This window comes from Petaurus breviceps, unplaced genomic scaffold, assembly GCF_028583685.1.
Source record: "Petaurus breviceps papuanus isolate PSGF00001 unplaced genomic scaffold, PetGlider_PUasm1.0 98, whole genome shotgun sequence".
NCBI classification, from domain to species: Eukaryota; Metazoa; Chordata; class Mammalia; order Diprotodontia; family Petauridae; genus Petaurus; species Petaurus breviceps.
Window position 1 is genome coordinate 41,981,322 of NW_027187460.1, and position 11,680 is coordinate 41,993,001.

The 11,680-nt window shown below is 36.7% G+C and overlaps 1 long non-coding RNA gene across 1 annotated transcript; it reads right to left on the reverse strand.

The window, feature by feature from the left end:
* Positions 1 to 9,790: 9,790 nt before the first annotated feature.
* On the reverse strand, positions 9,791 to 11,287 carry LOC138155676 (uncharacterized). Its single transcript, XR_011166930.1, has 2 exons — positions 10,976 to 11,287; positions 9,791 to 9,944 (listed from the first exon to the last, which is right to left on the reverse strand). It is a non-coding gene; the product is annotated as an uncharacterized lncRNA (long non-coding RNA).
* Between the last annotated feature and the right edge of the window lie 393 nt (positions 11,288 to 11,680).

Genomic DNA, 11,680 nt, shown 5'->3' on the forward strand with positions numbered 1-11,680 from the left:
CTTAAGGAGGCTTGACACAAAGTAAGAAAATCAAAGTTATCCACCCATGGGGTACAATTAAATTACAATTTCATCAGTCACTACTCAGTACCCTCTTAAAGGGTAGTGGAAAGTACAAAAGACATCTATCCCTAGGTCACAAGTAAATCACAATTTCATCAGTCATTACTCAGTATCCACAGAGAGGTCATAAGTCACTACTTAGTACCCCTTTTTCATCTTGATTCGAGGCAGGTAGCTCCTACCTGAATCCACCAAACTGTCACCTAGGTTCAAAGTCAGACAGTTCCCAGTTCCTTGTCCAGCTCTCTGTGCAGTTCCTGCTCCACACTGGAGATCACAGCATCCAGTCCACCTCAAACTCTTCAGTCTCTGTTCTTGGGAAGACAAGGCCTACCGATGCCACAATAACATTCATACACGTTAACAAAGCCACAACAACATTTGTACAAAATACCATCACCACAGTCATGCTTCCTCAGTCTTTGGCAGCTGTAGATGGGCTTCCAAAATCCTCAGTAGCTCTAGCTGGCCCTCCAAAATCCTCAGCACTCTAAGTTTCATTCTCAAAATCAAAAATCACTTTATCCAGCCTCCACGTGGCTTGCTCCAAGAAATTCTGTCTCAATTATCAGTTCTCATTCCTCTTCTCAGTTCTTCTCAATTCGCAGTTCAGTCTTCAGTCCAGCAGCAGCTACCTGCCTCCATGTTGCTTATCCCAAGAAGTTAGGCCTGTCCAGCTTGTGTTCTTCCTTATATACAGTATAGCTCCTCCCTGTTCTGCCCCTTCATGTTACATCAGTAACTTCCTGCCAAGGTGTTAATTACTTCTGTGTTAATTAAATAGCTTAAACAAGGTGTTAACTTGAAACAAGGTGCTAAGTACCTGTTTACTTGCCAATACAAAGGTGCATTGAAGATCTCCAGATTCCATTAACATTGCAGTTATCCAGTCATTTTTAAAATGTCTTTTATGGATCTATTTTCCAGATCAGTGGTTTTCCTATGAGATATTTCACATTCTCTTCTATTTTTTTTTCATTTTTTTGGTTCTGTTTATAATTTCTTGATTTCTCACAAAGTCATTAACTTCCACTTGCTCCATTTTAATTTTGATGGAATTATTTACTTCAGTGAGCTTTTGGATCTCCTTTTCCTTTTGGCCAATTCTGCTTTTCACAGCATTCTTCTCATTGACTTTTTGGATCTCTTTTGCAATTTGGATTAGTCTATTTTTAAGGCATTTTTTTCCAGTGATATTGGGAGTCTCTTTTAGCAAGCTGTTGACTTGTTTTTCATGATTTCCTTTCATTACTCCCATTTATCTTCCCAGTTTTTCCTCTACTTCTCTTACTTGATTTTCAAAATCCTTTTTGAGCTCTTCCATGGACTGCAACCAATTCACATTTTTCTTGGAGACCTTTGATGTAAGAGTTTCGACTTTTTTGTCTTCGTCTAGCTGTATGTTTTGATCTCTTTGTCAACAAAGCAAAACTATATAGTCTGAGATTTCCATGAAGTTTGCTCATCTTCCCAGTCAAATACTTGACTTTCTAACAAATTGTCAATGTAGGACTATGCTTCCAGTGGGAGTGAGGTGGGTGTGAGTGCATTGCCCATGCTTTAGGGGTTTTGTATCTGCCATTGTATCCCCCACTATCTGTGGGCCCAGAACTCTGGAAGCTACTACTGCTGCTGCTGCTGTTGCTGATGCTATCACCTCTGTTTCCAAGGGCTGGGTCCAGAACACGTTCCTTTTTCACCCAGTTCCCACGGGGTTTCCCCCCTGACTTATCCTCAGTATTTGTGGGTTGAGAAGTCTGAACACCACCACAGCTACCAACAATTCCATCCCCTGAGGCCTGCTCTGGCCCAGTCTGTACTGGTGCAGCCCATGCTGTAATGTGATCTGCCCCTACCCCATTATGATATACCTTTCCTATCGAAATTCCAGCATGTCTTGGGCTGGAAATATGTTTAACTCTGTATTTTGTGGGTTCTGCAATCCTAGAATTTGTTTAGTCATTTTTCTGAGATATTTGGAGGGCTTTGGGGGAAATCTTAAGCAAGTCCCTGTTTTTATTCTGCCATCTTGGCTCCTGTAAAGCCAAGCACATGTAGCTATCTTGAGGACTACTGCTATGAATAGCTTTAAGGTTCTGACCACATAGTATAGTGAACTCTCAATCTATTCAGCAGTAAATGAAAGCAAACCATTCACAAAACTAAAGTTCAACATTCACTACTACATAACATAACAACTTACTACTAAAGTGGCCACATAATATTAAACAAAAGACATCATTCTAGATACAAAGTACAAAGGTCTCTTGCCCCTAGTTCACATTGTCTTAATCTGTTCAGTCAGAAAGTCTTTTTTTCTTGATTGGAGACTGGCTTCCAATCATCCTTAACTCAATCATCCTTAAGGGGTACAAAGGTCTCCCACCGTAGGTCACAGTAAATCATGATCTTGTCAGTCAGCACTAAATACCCAAGGAAAGGTCCTTTCATCTTCACTTGATGCTGGCTCCCAATTTCCATAGTTCCTCAATGCACTGGAAACAAAGCTTGAAATTATAGGCAATATTCCAACCCCTTGTACATCCCTCATCTGCAAATGAATGAGGGGAAGAAGTCTCTTTCTGCATTTCTTTTTTTTTTTTCATTCTTTCTCTTGAAAGATGTCTGAAAGATCAATATGCTAAAATATCCACATTGAGTTGTAGGGGTTTAAGACAAATTCCTGGTCTTGTGTCAGGAGGATTTCCTTTCTGAGCTTGTCAATTTGGACTAACTACCACTAAATCATGTGTTCCTTACAATGTTTGCCCTCTACAAAGTAGCAGCCTGAAAACTTTTGCACCAATGATTCTTTTTTTTTCTTTTTTTAAAGCAATCAGGGTTAAGTAACTTGCTCAAGGTTACATGGCCAGTTATTTCTGGGTGTGGTACTGAGTGTCTGAGCCCAGATTTTTGATCCAGGTCATCCCGACACTGGAGCCAGTGCTCTTACTCTCTGAGCCACCTGGCCGCCCCTAAGCAATTGGGGTTAAGTAACTTGCTCAAGGTTACAAGGCCAGGTGTTTCTGGGTGGTTGTTAAGTGTTTGAGCCCAGGATTCGATCTTCAGGTCTTCTCAACACTGGAGCCAGTGCTCTTACTCGCTGTGCTACCTGGCCGCCCCAATGATTCTTTCTTAATTGGACTACATTCTTTGAAAGTTGGTTCAAAGTTCATAATGCACTTTCACAGGTTTTGTTTTGGAAAGTGTATTGAGGGAAGCACAGTTATCTTTTCAGAAATCTTTCCATAGGGAAATAATTCTTTCTGAATTTGGGAATTGCTTTCTTTCCCTAGTCTTCCATTCTCTTCCTCCCCTTCACTTTTCTTTCCTATTTCTTTTTTTCTCCTTTCACTTTTCCTTTCTACTCCTTTCCTCTTTCCTGTTCCTCTTCCCATATCTGTTTGTGATATTCATCTACCTTTTTTTTTCTTTTTTAATCTGCTCCCAGTCCCTGTGCCCTGAGGAACCCCAGCATGGAACATCATCGGACCCTCTATATTTGTAATCTGGGCTTCCTGCAGCTGCTCACTAATAAACTTTTTGTAAAGTTGTTAACTGGTCTGACAATTTTGTATAACATTTGGAATTATGCCCAAATTATTGTACAACTGTTCATACATACCCTTTGACCCAACAATACCACTATTAAATGTGTATCCCCAAGAGATCAAAGAAAAAGGAAAAGGACCTATAAGTACAAAAATATTTATAATAGCTTTTTTTGGCAGCAAAAAGTTAGAAATTGAAGGGATGCCCATCAACTGGGAAATGGCTGAACAAAATGTGGTATATGATTGTGATAGAACATTACTGTCCTATAAGAAAGGATGAGGAGAATGGTTTCAGAGAAACATAACAACACCTATGTTAACTGATGGAAAGTGAAATGAGCAGAACTATGAGATCATTGCACAGTAATGGCAATATTTTAATGATGATTATCATGGAATGTTTAGCTACTCTGGATCAATTCAACAATCCATGACAATTTGGAAGGACTCATGATGAAAACTGCTATCCACCTCCAAAGAGAAAACTGATGAACTCTGAATACAAATTGAACTATACTTTACTAACTTTATTTTTTTGACATGGTGTAGCAGCAAGCATCCCAGCATCCCCAGGGTGGCTGCCAACATAGGTTCTTAGATCTGCTTTTCTAAAGGAAAGCAACTCAAAATGGGTTAACAATCTTGCTTTAATCAATCAAATATATCATTTACCTAGTTCAGGGGAAAAAAGTTCAGAACCCCGAACTTCGGAGTATAGAGACAGAAACATTTCAAACAGACAGGCCTCCAACTGTCCAATCATTACATCCATACCAAATCACAGTTATCAGAGAGGGAAACATCAATATCTCCATTTTTCAAAGCCAGGGGGCTCTCAACAGCTACCCAGAGTTTCATCTAGTCAAATCACACAACACTTCTCAAAGTGAGCCCCCAAACAAAGTCTCACATCAGGGATTATATAGCCTTCTCCTGGTTCAGAGAATGTAACAACTCTCTTGACCCACTGCCCAATCACAAAGCACCAAGTTGTGGGTGTTCCTGAAAAAACAAGCCTCCCACCACAGCTCCAGGTACACTTACTAGGGGCAGGGAAGATCTTAAAAATTTACATTCCTATAACACATGGCTAACATGGAAATGTGTTTTGTGTGATTTCACATATACAATGGATATCTTCTCAGTGGGTGGGGGTGGAGCTGGAGGGAAGGAGAGAATTTGGAGCTAAAATTAAAAAAAAAACTGCTGATAAAGAAATAAATGGAAATTTAAAAAAATTGGCCAATAAATCAGGTAAACAAATATGCCAGATTTTCTAACTCCTAAGATTAATGAAATATAGTAAACTGGGGGAGGTAATATTTTATCTCATTTATAAAATCACTCTGTCATCCTGTAATGCTGAAAATACAGAATCTGGTTGGCTAAGGTGAATTTTAACTTCAGTGCTTTCTGTCAAACCTCATTGTGGCTTCTTGACACTTGTCTGGAAAATAAGTTCCTTGAAGTGTTGGGAAGGAGTCTAAAATTGTACTAAAAGGTTAGTTCGTAGTCTATGCAATAAAGTTATGAAAATTAGTTGATTGGTCATTGTTTTGTGAAGTATGCCTGGAAGTATTAAAGAAAAATTAAGTGAATGACTAAAAGTCACTCTCTGAGTATTTTATACTAGTGATTAAGGAGTCGCTTATCTAAATGTGTGACATTCAGCTCACAAAACCTTCAGAAAGAGCTGCAAATCTGAACATTAAGACAGACACGACAGAAAAATCCTCCTGTTTATCTCTCTGTAGAAGAAGTGAAGCCATTGTTTTCCTTTCACATATTCAACGAATTTTCACCATATTTATTGTGTGTGCTGAGTACTGTCCTAGACAATAAGGGAGTGACAAAGTTTAAAACATTAACTAGAAATTAAACTAAAAATAGTTTAATAGAAGTTCATGGCATATGGATGATTATAATTTGAAATAACTGCAACAGCCAATAATGATTAGCATTTATATAGTGGTTTGCCATTTGAAATTTTATCACATTTGTTCCTCTCATAATGACCTTGAGCTGTAGTGATATTATTATTTACTTTTTACAGAAGAAGAAACTGATACTTAAGGGTTAATTAGATTTCCTAGGGGAATAGAGCTGGTTAAGTGTCTTTGTAAGTATCTGAATGCCAAGATCTCTCTGACTCCATGTCCAGATTCCTATCTGTTTCTTCACTTAGTGCACATAAGAAGCATAAACTAATTAGAAAAAAACATTGAATCTGCGATTAGATATCTTGATTTTGAATCCCTCTTTTGGCACTTTGTACCAACTTCCTCATATATAAAATGTTATGGTTGAACTAGATGAATTCTGAGGTCCCTTGAAGCCCTAGATCTATGATTCTATCCTTAATTAACAACGTGAGACCAAAGGATGAAACAACACTATCAGTTTGAAAGATCAGCAAAGACTTGATGAAGAGGTGGTTATATAATTTGTGTTATTCTTTTAAGGGTTCATATCCAAATGGGTCCTTCTCTTTAGCCTTAGGAACATTCATTTTCTGAAATGCATCATCAAGTGATACTCTCAAGAAGTCAGTGCATATCAAACTTTTGTTCATTCACTGAAAAGCATATGATTTTTTTCCTAAAACAATAGTAATAAATACATAATAACAAGCATAATAATAAGTAGTTTATGTTTGGATGATAATAAATAATTTATATTTGTAAAGGAATTTGAAAATCTTAAAGTGCTATGTAAATGCTAGCTATTCAAAACTAGTCTTTTTAAGTCTAAGTATATGTTATTATTTATAATTAAAGATATAATTATGTAGTGATCATTACTTTAGCAATCATCATGATTATATAATAATAGTTATATAATCAATTGTAACTATCACTCAATTATAAATAAATAGTATTGATATAGCTCTTTACAATTTGCTCATTTTCTCTTCACAATGACCTTAGGAGAGAGCTGCTATCCCCATTTTAGATACAGGAAACTTGAAATAGACAGAAATCATGTGATTTGTCCAATGTAATAAGCATAATATGTCTAAGGATTCTACACACTGAGCCATCTTGCTACCAATAATTAAAAATTTTATATAGTACCCTAAGGATTTATTGCAAAGTGTCTTTCTGACAACAATCCTTTTGGGTAAGTAGTGAATAATTATCCTCATTTTATAGGTTGGTAAACTAAAGACTGGTGAGCTGCTTGTTCTGAAGCAAATGTCTGACATCAGATTTGATGTCAGGAGTCATCAGATCTCTTCATTTTGCTCTTTCAATTACTGCAATTGTCCTTCTTTTAATAGAATTTTCCTGTGAATCCCTGTCTTCTATCCCATTGTATTTGGAAAGAGCTTGCTACTAGTTTAGAAAAATATATCTAGCTCCATACCTAATCTTTTGCCTTTTACCTTTACAAAATCTCCGTAATATGTACCTCTGTTATATGATTTCCCCTGCTACTTCCACCACCCTGGTGGTATTTTTTTCTGTACTGTTGCAAAAGTTTGCTGGTTGGTCTGTATGCCACAAGTCCCTTCCCCCTCTAGTCCATCCTGCATTCATCCACCAAAGTGATTTTCCTTGAGCACAAGACATATCATGTCACCTCCCCAGCAAAAAAAACTCCCTTTGACCTTTAGGGTCAAATGTAAAATCCTCTGTTTGGAGATTATAGCCCTTCATAACCTATACAACCCTCGCTACCTTCCCAGTTTTCTTACACCTTTTAACTCCAGGTACAACCCTAAATGACACTGGCCTCCGTGCTGTTCTTTAAACATGATACTCCATCTCTTGGTTATAGACATTTTGATTATGTCTCCAATGAATGGTCTTTCTCTTCATCTCTACTTTCTGAATTCCCTGACTTCTTTCAAATCTCAGCTAAAATGTCATCTTCTTCAGGAAGCTTTTCCCAGTCCCTCTTAATTCTATTGCCTTCCCTCTGTTGATAATTTCCTATTTATTCTATATATAGTTTCCATATACATGTCTGTTTACATATTGTCTGTCCCATTAGATTGTGACCCTGAGTATAAGGACTGTATTTTAACATTGACTAGAACATAGTAAGCACTTTATCTTTATTGATTGACTAAATTTACAGCCCAAGAGATGGATTCACTTTCTTTTGTCTAGTTATTAAAACTTCTACATTTCCCTGTGACTTATATGATCAAAATAATGTGAGATATTGACCAAAGGGCAAATGAATCACTTATGAATATTGCCTTGCTAAACTATGAAAATAAAACAAAGAGCAATATGCTTCAAGAGTCACTAATCTCATTAAAATAAAAACCAGTATGATATGATAAGAAAACTTGCTTCTTTGTTCCCTGGTTCAATGACGCTTACTATGTTTTCTCAAGTAAAAAGCAAGAAATATCCTGAATTTCCAAAATGGAACATATGCTAGAATATGTAAGTCATTTTCTCCACTAACAATAGAATACCGATCATTTCAGTGCTGATTTTCTGATGATAAAATGCAAAGTCTTTTCACTTCTTCACAGCTAGATGAGCACACGAATAGCAGAAAGATGTAAATTGCTATTGAGTAGGTTATTTTGCCATAAATTTAGCATTATCTGCATATGTTAAGTCAAGGAACACAGAACATGGAACTCTGTAAATCCTTCTTGACCCAGTTAAGCACTTGGATGTGCTTCTTGTTATGTGTGAATTATCTTTACTCTGAGATTGCTTTTGATTTATTTACTCTTATGATATGTGGGTTGTTTCACTAATTAATTCTTTGTAATTGTTCTTATTATAGTATAGTTTGGTGGGAAAAAATATAACATTTACTGAAGTGAGATATTCACTATGGAGAATTTAACCATGTAGACATCTTACTTGCTTCTTTAGTTTGCATGGTTAGAACAGGAATTCAAACATAAAATCCAATGCAATGATATAAACATTAAGAGCCTACTTATAAAGAACCCAGAAAAAAGTACAAAAGGGAAACAAAGGGGAAAATTTTCTTACTGCCACGTGAAATTGAATATACACTTAAAACCTATATAATAGAGATTCATATTTTTCATATAAAATCTTTTCTGTTCTTTTTATATTTAAATGTCTTTGTTGATTTTTATGTTTATAGCAAAGAAAAAATACATTTTTAAAAGGAAATTATTCTACAGTTTATGCCCTATCAGTCAAGAAAATAAAAATTTTCCCTTATCCCTTAATAATAATAATGATAAATTTTATATGGCTATCATAGATGCCATGAATAGAAAGATAAGAAATTATGTCACACAGTGGAAAGATCACTGAACCTAATGTTATTAAGATATAAATTTGTATCTTATTGAAGGCATTCAAGAGTTATGAAATCTTGTTCAGTTTACCATCTCTCAGCATGGGTTTATTCATCTATAAATGGGAATGATATTGCAGTTATTTAACAGAATTGTTCTTAAGAATAAAATACTCTAAATAATATTTAATATTATATAATATTATTTCATTATGTATTTATAAATTTAATAATAAAATATAAGAGAAGAAATATTCTATATAAAGCATTTTATATTTGAATGTTAAACATTATTCATGTAAAAGCAATATATTCCATGAAAAAAATCTTGCATTACATGGAGGGGGAAGGGATGATAGGGATATACAATATTAAGATAGATAATGTGAGGAAAGATAGAGTACTGATAATGAGAGGGAACAAAGGAGACTGGAAGTAGGATGACCAGCTTCAGAACCCACTGTGTTAGTCCATGAAGGATAGTGCCAGTTCAGTTTAATATAAAGGTCCTATATAATGCATGTGCACTCAGGAGAAATATAAAATCACAAGTTGATATAAGCATGATTATTATCAACATACTCCCCTACTATGAGATTGCTGTTGATGTTAGTTTTCTTTTTCTTCAGTAAACTAGTGAATCAGAGAGAAAAATCAAATAGGTAACCAGTGGGGTCTACCACAAAAATTATTTATATAATCTATGATGTGACTGATAACTAAACCTGGTCATGTCCACATTTGCATGTTTGCAAATCTACCTCACAGTCAGGCTGCTGTTTTGTTTCATTTTTTAATTCATACAAAAGCAGTTGACCCTTTACTGTTTCAAGCCAATAGCATAGATCCTGATGCCTGTCTCTTAACATTCAAGTTACATGATTTTCAGTGGACTTTCTGTCTCTGTCTCCCTTTCTCTCTCTGGCTTTACCTGTTTCTTTCGTCCTCTCATTCTCTCTCTGTCTCTTCCTCCCTCTTCTTCTCCTTCTCCGCTTTCCCCCTCCTCTTCTCCTTGTCTTTTTCTCTTTTCCTCATTTGGCTGCTGCCTCATTTGGTGGTGATAATGTGTTTGTGTTAACACTATTGTAAAAAAAAAATTGATAAAATAAGACATAGCAAAAAATCCTGATTTTTTTAGGTTGAATAAAAAACAATTTTGAATGGGATTATTTGCAAACCCAGGTGACCTTGGTTTCCCTGTATGTAATTTATGCCAACAATATTATCATGTGAAGGCAAGTGTCAAGGATTGGGGGCCATGAAATTAGTTAGAACTGGAGGGATCTTAATGGTCTTCTAATCCAACTACTTAGTTTTACAAATAAAGAAAGTAAAACCACAGGGCTAAAAACAATTTTTCCAAAGTCACAAAAGTAATAAATAACAAACTAGGATTTGAACTCAGGTTCTCTGATGCCCTAATCCAGCTGTCCTAAAGGAGAATGTGGAATGAAGCAGATACAATTTCAGATCTCCCTTTCTCATAAATCACAAATTTGGAATATAAATCTCTCCTTAATATTTCTAATATAAAGATAAGTAAGAAATACAGAACTGAAAATATGCATAGCAGAAAAATCAGAAAATAGGGTTTAGGGTTTAGATATTTAGCAGTTTGAAATCTCCAAGATACTTTTATTTTATTAGATGAGTGCCAGATGCCATCTTTTTGGTATAAGGGACACTGGGGGAATACATGGAAAAACAGCTCTGAAATGCAGAACTTTGGTATGCTGCAATCTCTTTACAATATCCAGAGCATTAAAGTATATAAAATGTAATTATGATAGCATTTAGATCTAGAAGGAATCTTAAGGGGTATGAAAAGCAGTGTTCCTTTTCACAGACAAGAATAATCTCAGGGCCTTGCCCAAAGCAAAATTAGTAGAAAATATTGAATCCAGTATTTGAACCTCCATCCTTTGACTCAGATTCAATACTCTTTCTATTACATCCTTCACTGCCTGATATTGAGAGATATACAGAAAGAGGGGGAACTATGGGGCCAAGATGTCCGAGTGAGAAAGGAACCCTCTGAAATCCTTTCAAATTCCCATCCAAACAACTAGAAAACCACCCCGAATTTATCTAGGGTCATGGAAGCAGCTTACCAGTCTGGCAGGAAAAGACTATCTCACTGGGGTTGCAGGGAGGGAGGTCCAAATGGAGCAGTAGAAGCAGCAGCATCCAGTATCACTGCAGGGTGTCTGCAGCAGAGAACAGAACCTAGGGACAATCCACCATCAAGAAGCCCTCCTGAAAACCAGAAGACCCCTAGACAAGTGAGCAGTTTGTTCAGTACAGCAAGGCCCCACTCCAGTGACCCCACACTCAGTACAAGCCACCAGAAAGGACCTGATTTCATTGCTGACCAGCAGAGAAGCTCCCCACCAGGGCTGGCCAATGGATAGACTTCCCAGCCTGGAGACCATGTTTCCATAGCAAACAAGAAGCAGGGCCCCACCGCTTAGGCAGATCAGCAACAAAATTACTCCTCCAAAGTTTGTTAGCTGCTAGATCTTGTTTCCATAGCAACCCAGCCGCAGGCTCCACCCTTGGAATAGCTCAGCATCTAAATCTCACAACTGGGAGAGGCCACTAGGGAAGCCCCACTCCCACCACCCTCTAGGGACAAAATAGAAGAATCTACCCTGTAGAGAATATAAACAGTTAATCTCTGAAGCCCACTGATGCCAGCAGTGAGACCCAGAGCTCTAGCATAAAAAGCTTGGAATAGTAAGGAAGAAGAGCCCAATTCTCACAATAAAATACCAAATTTCAAAAAAAGTAGAAAAAATAAGCAAGGGGCAGCTAGG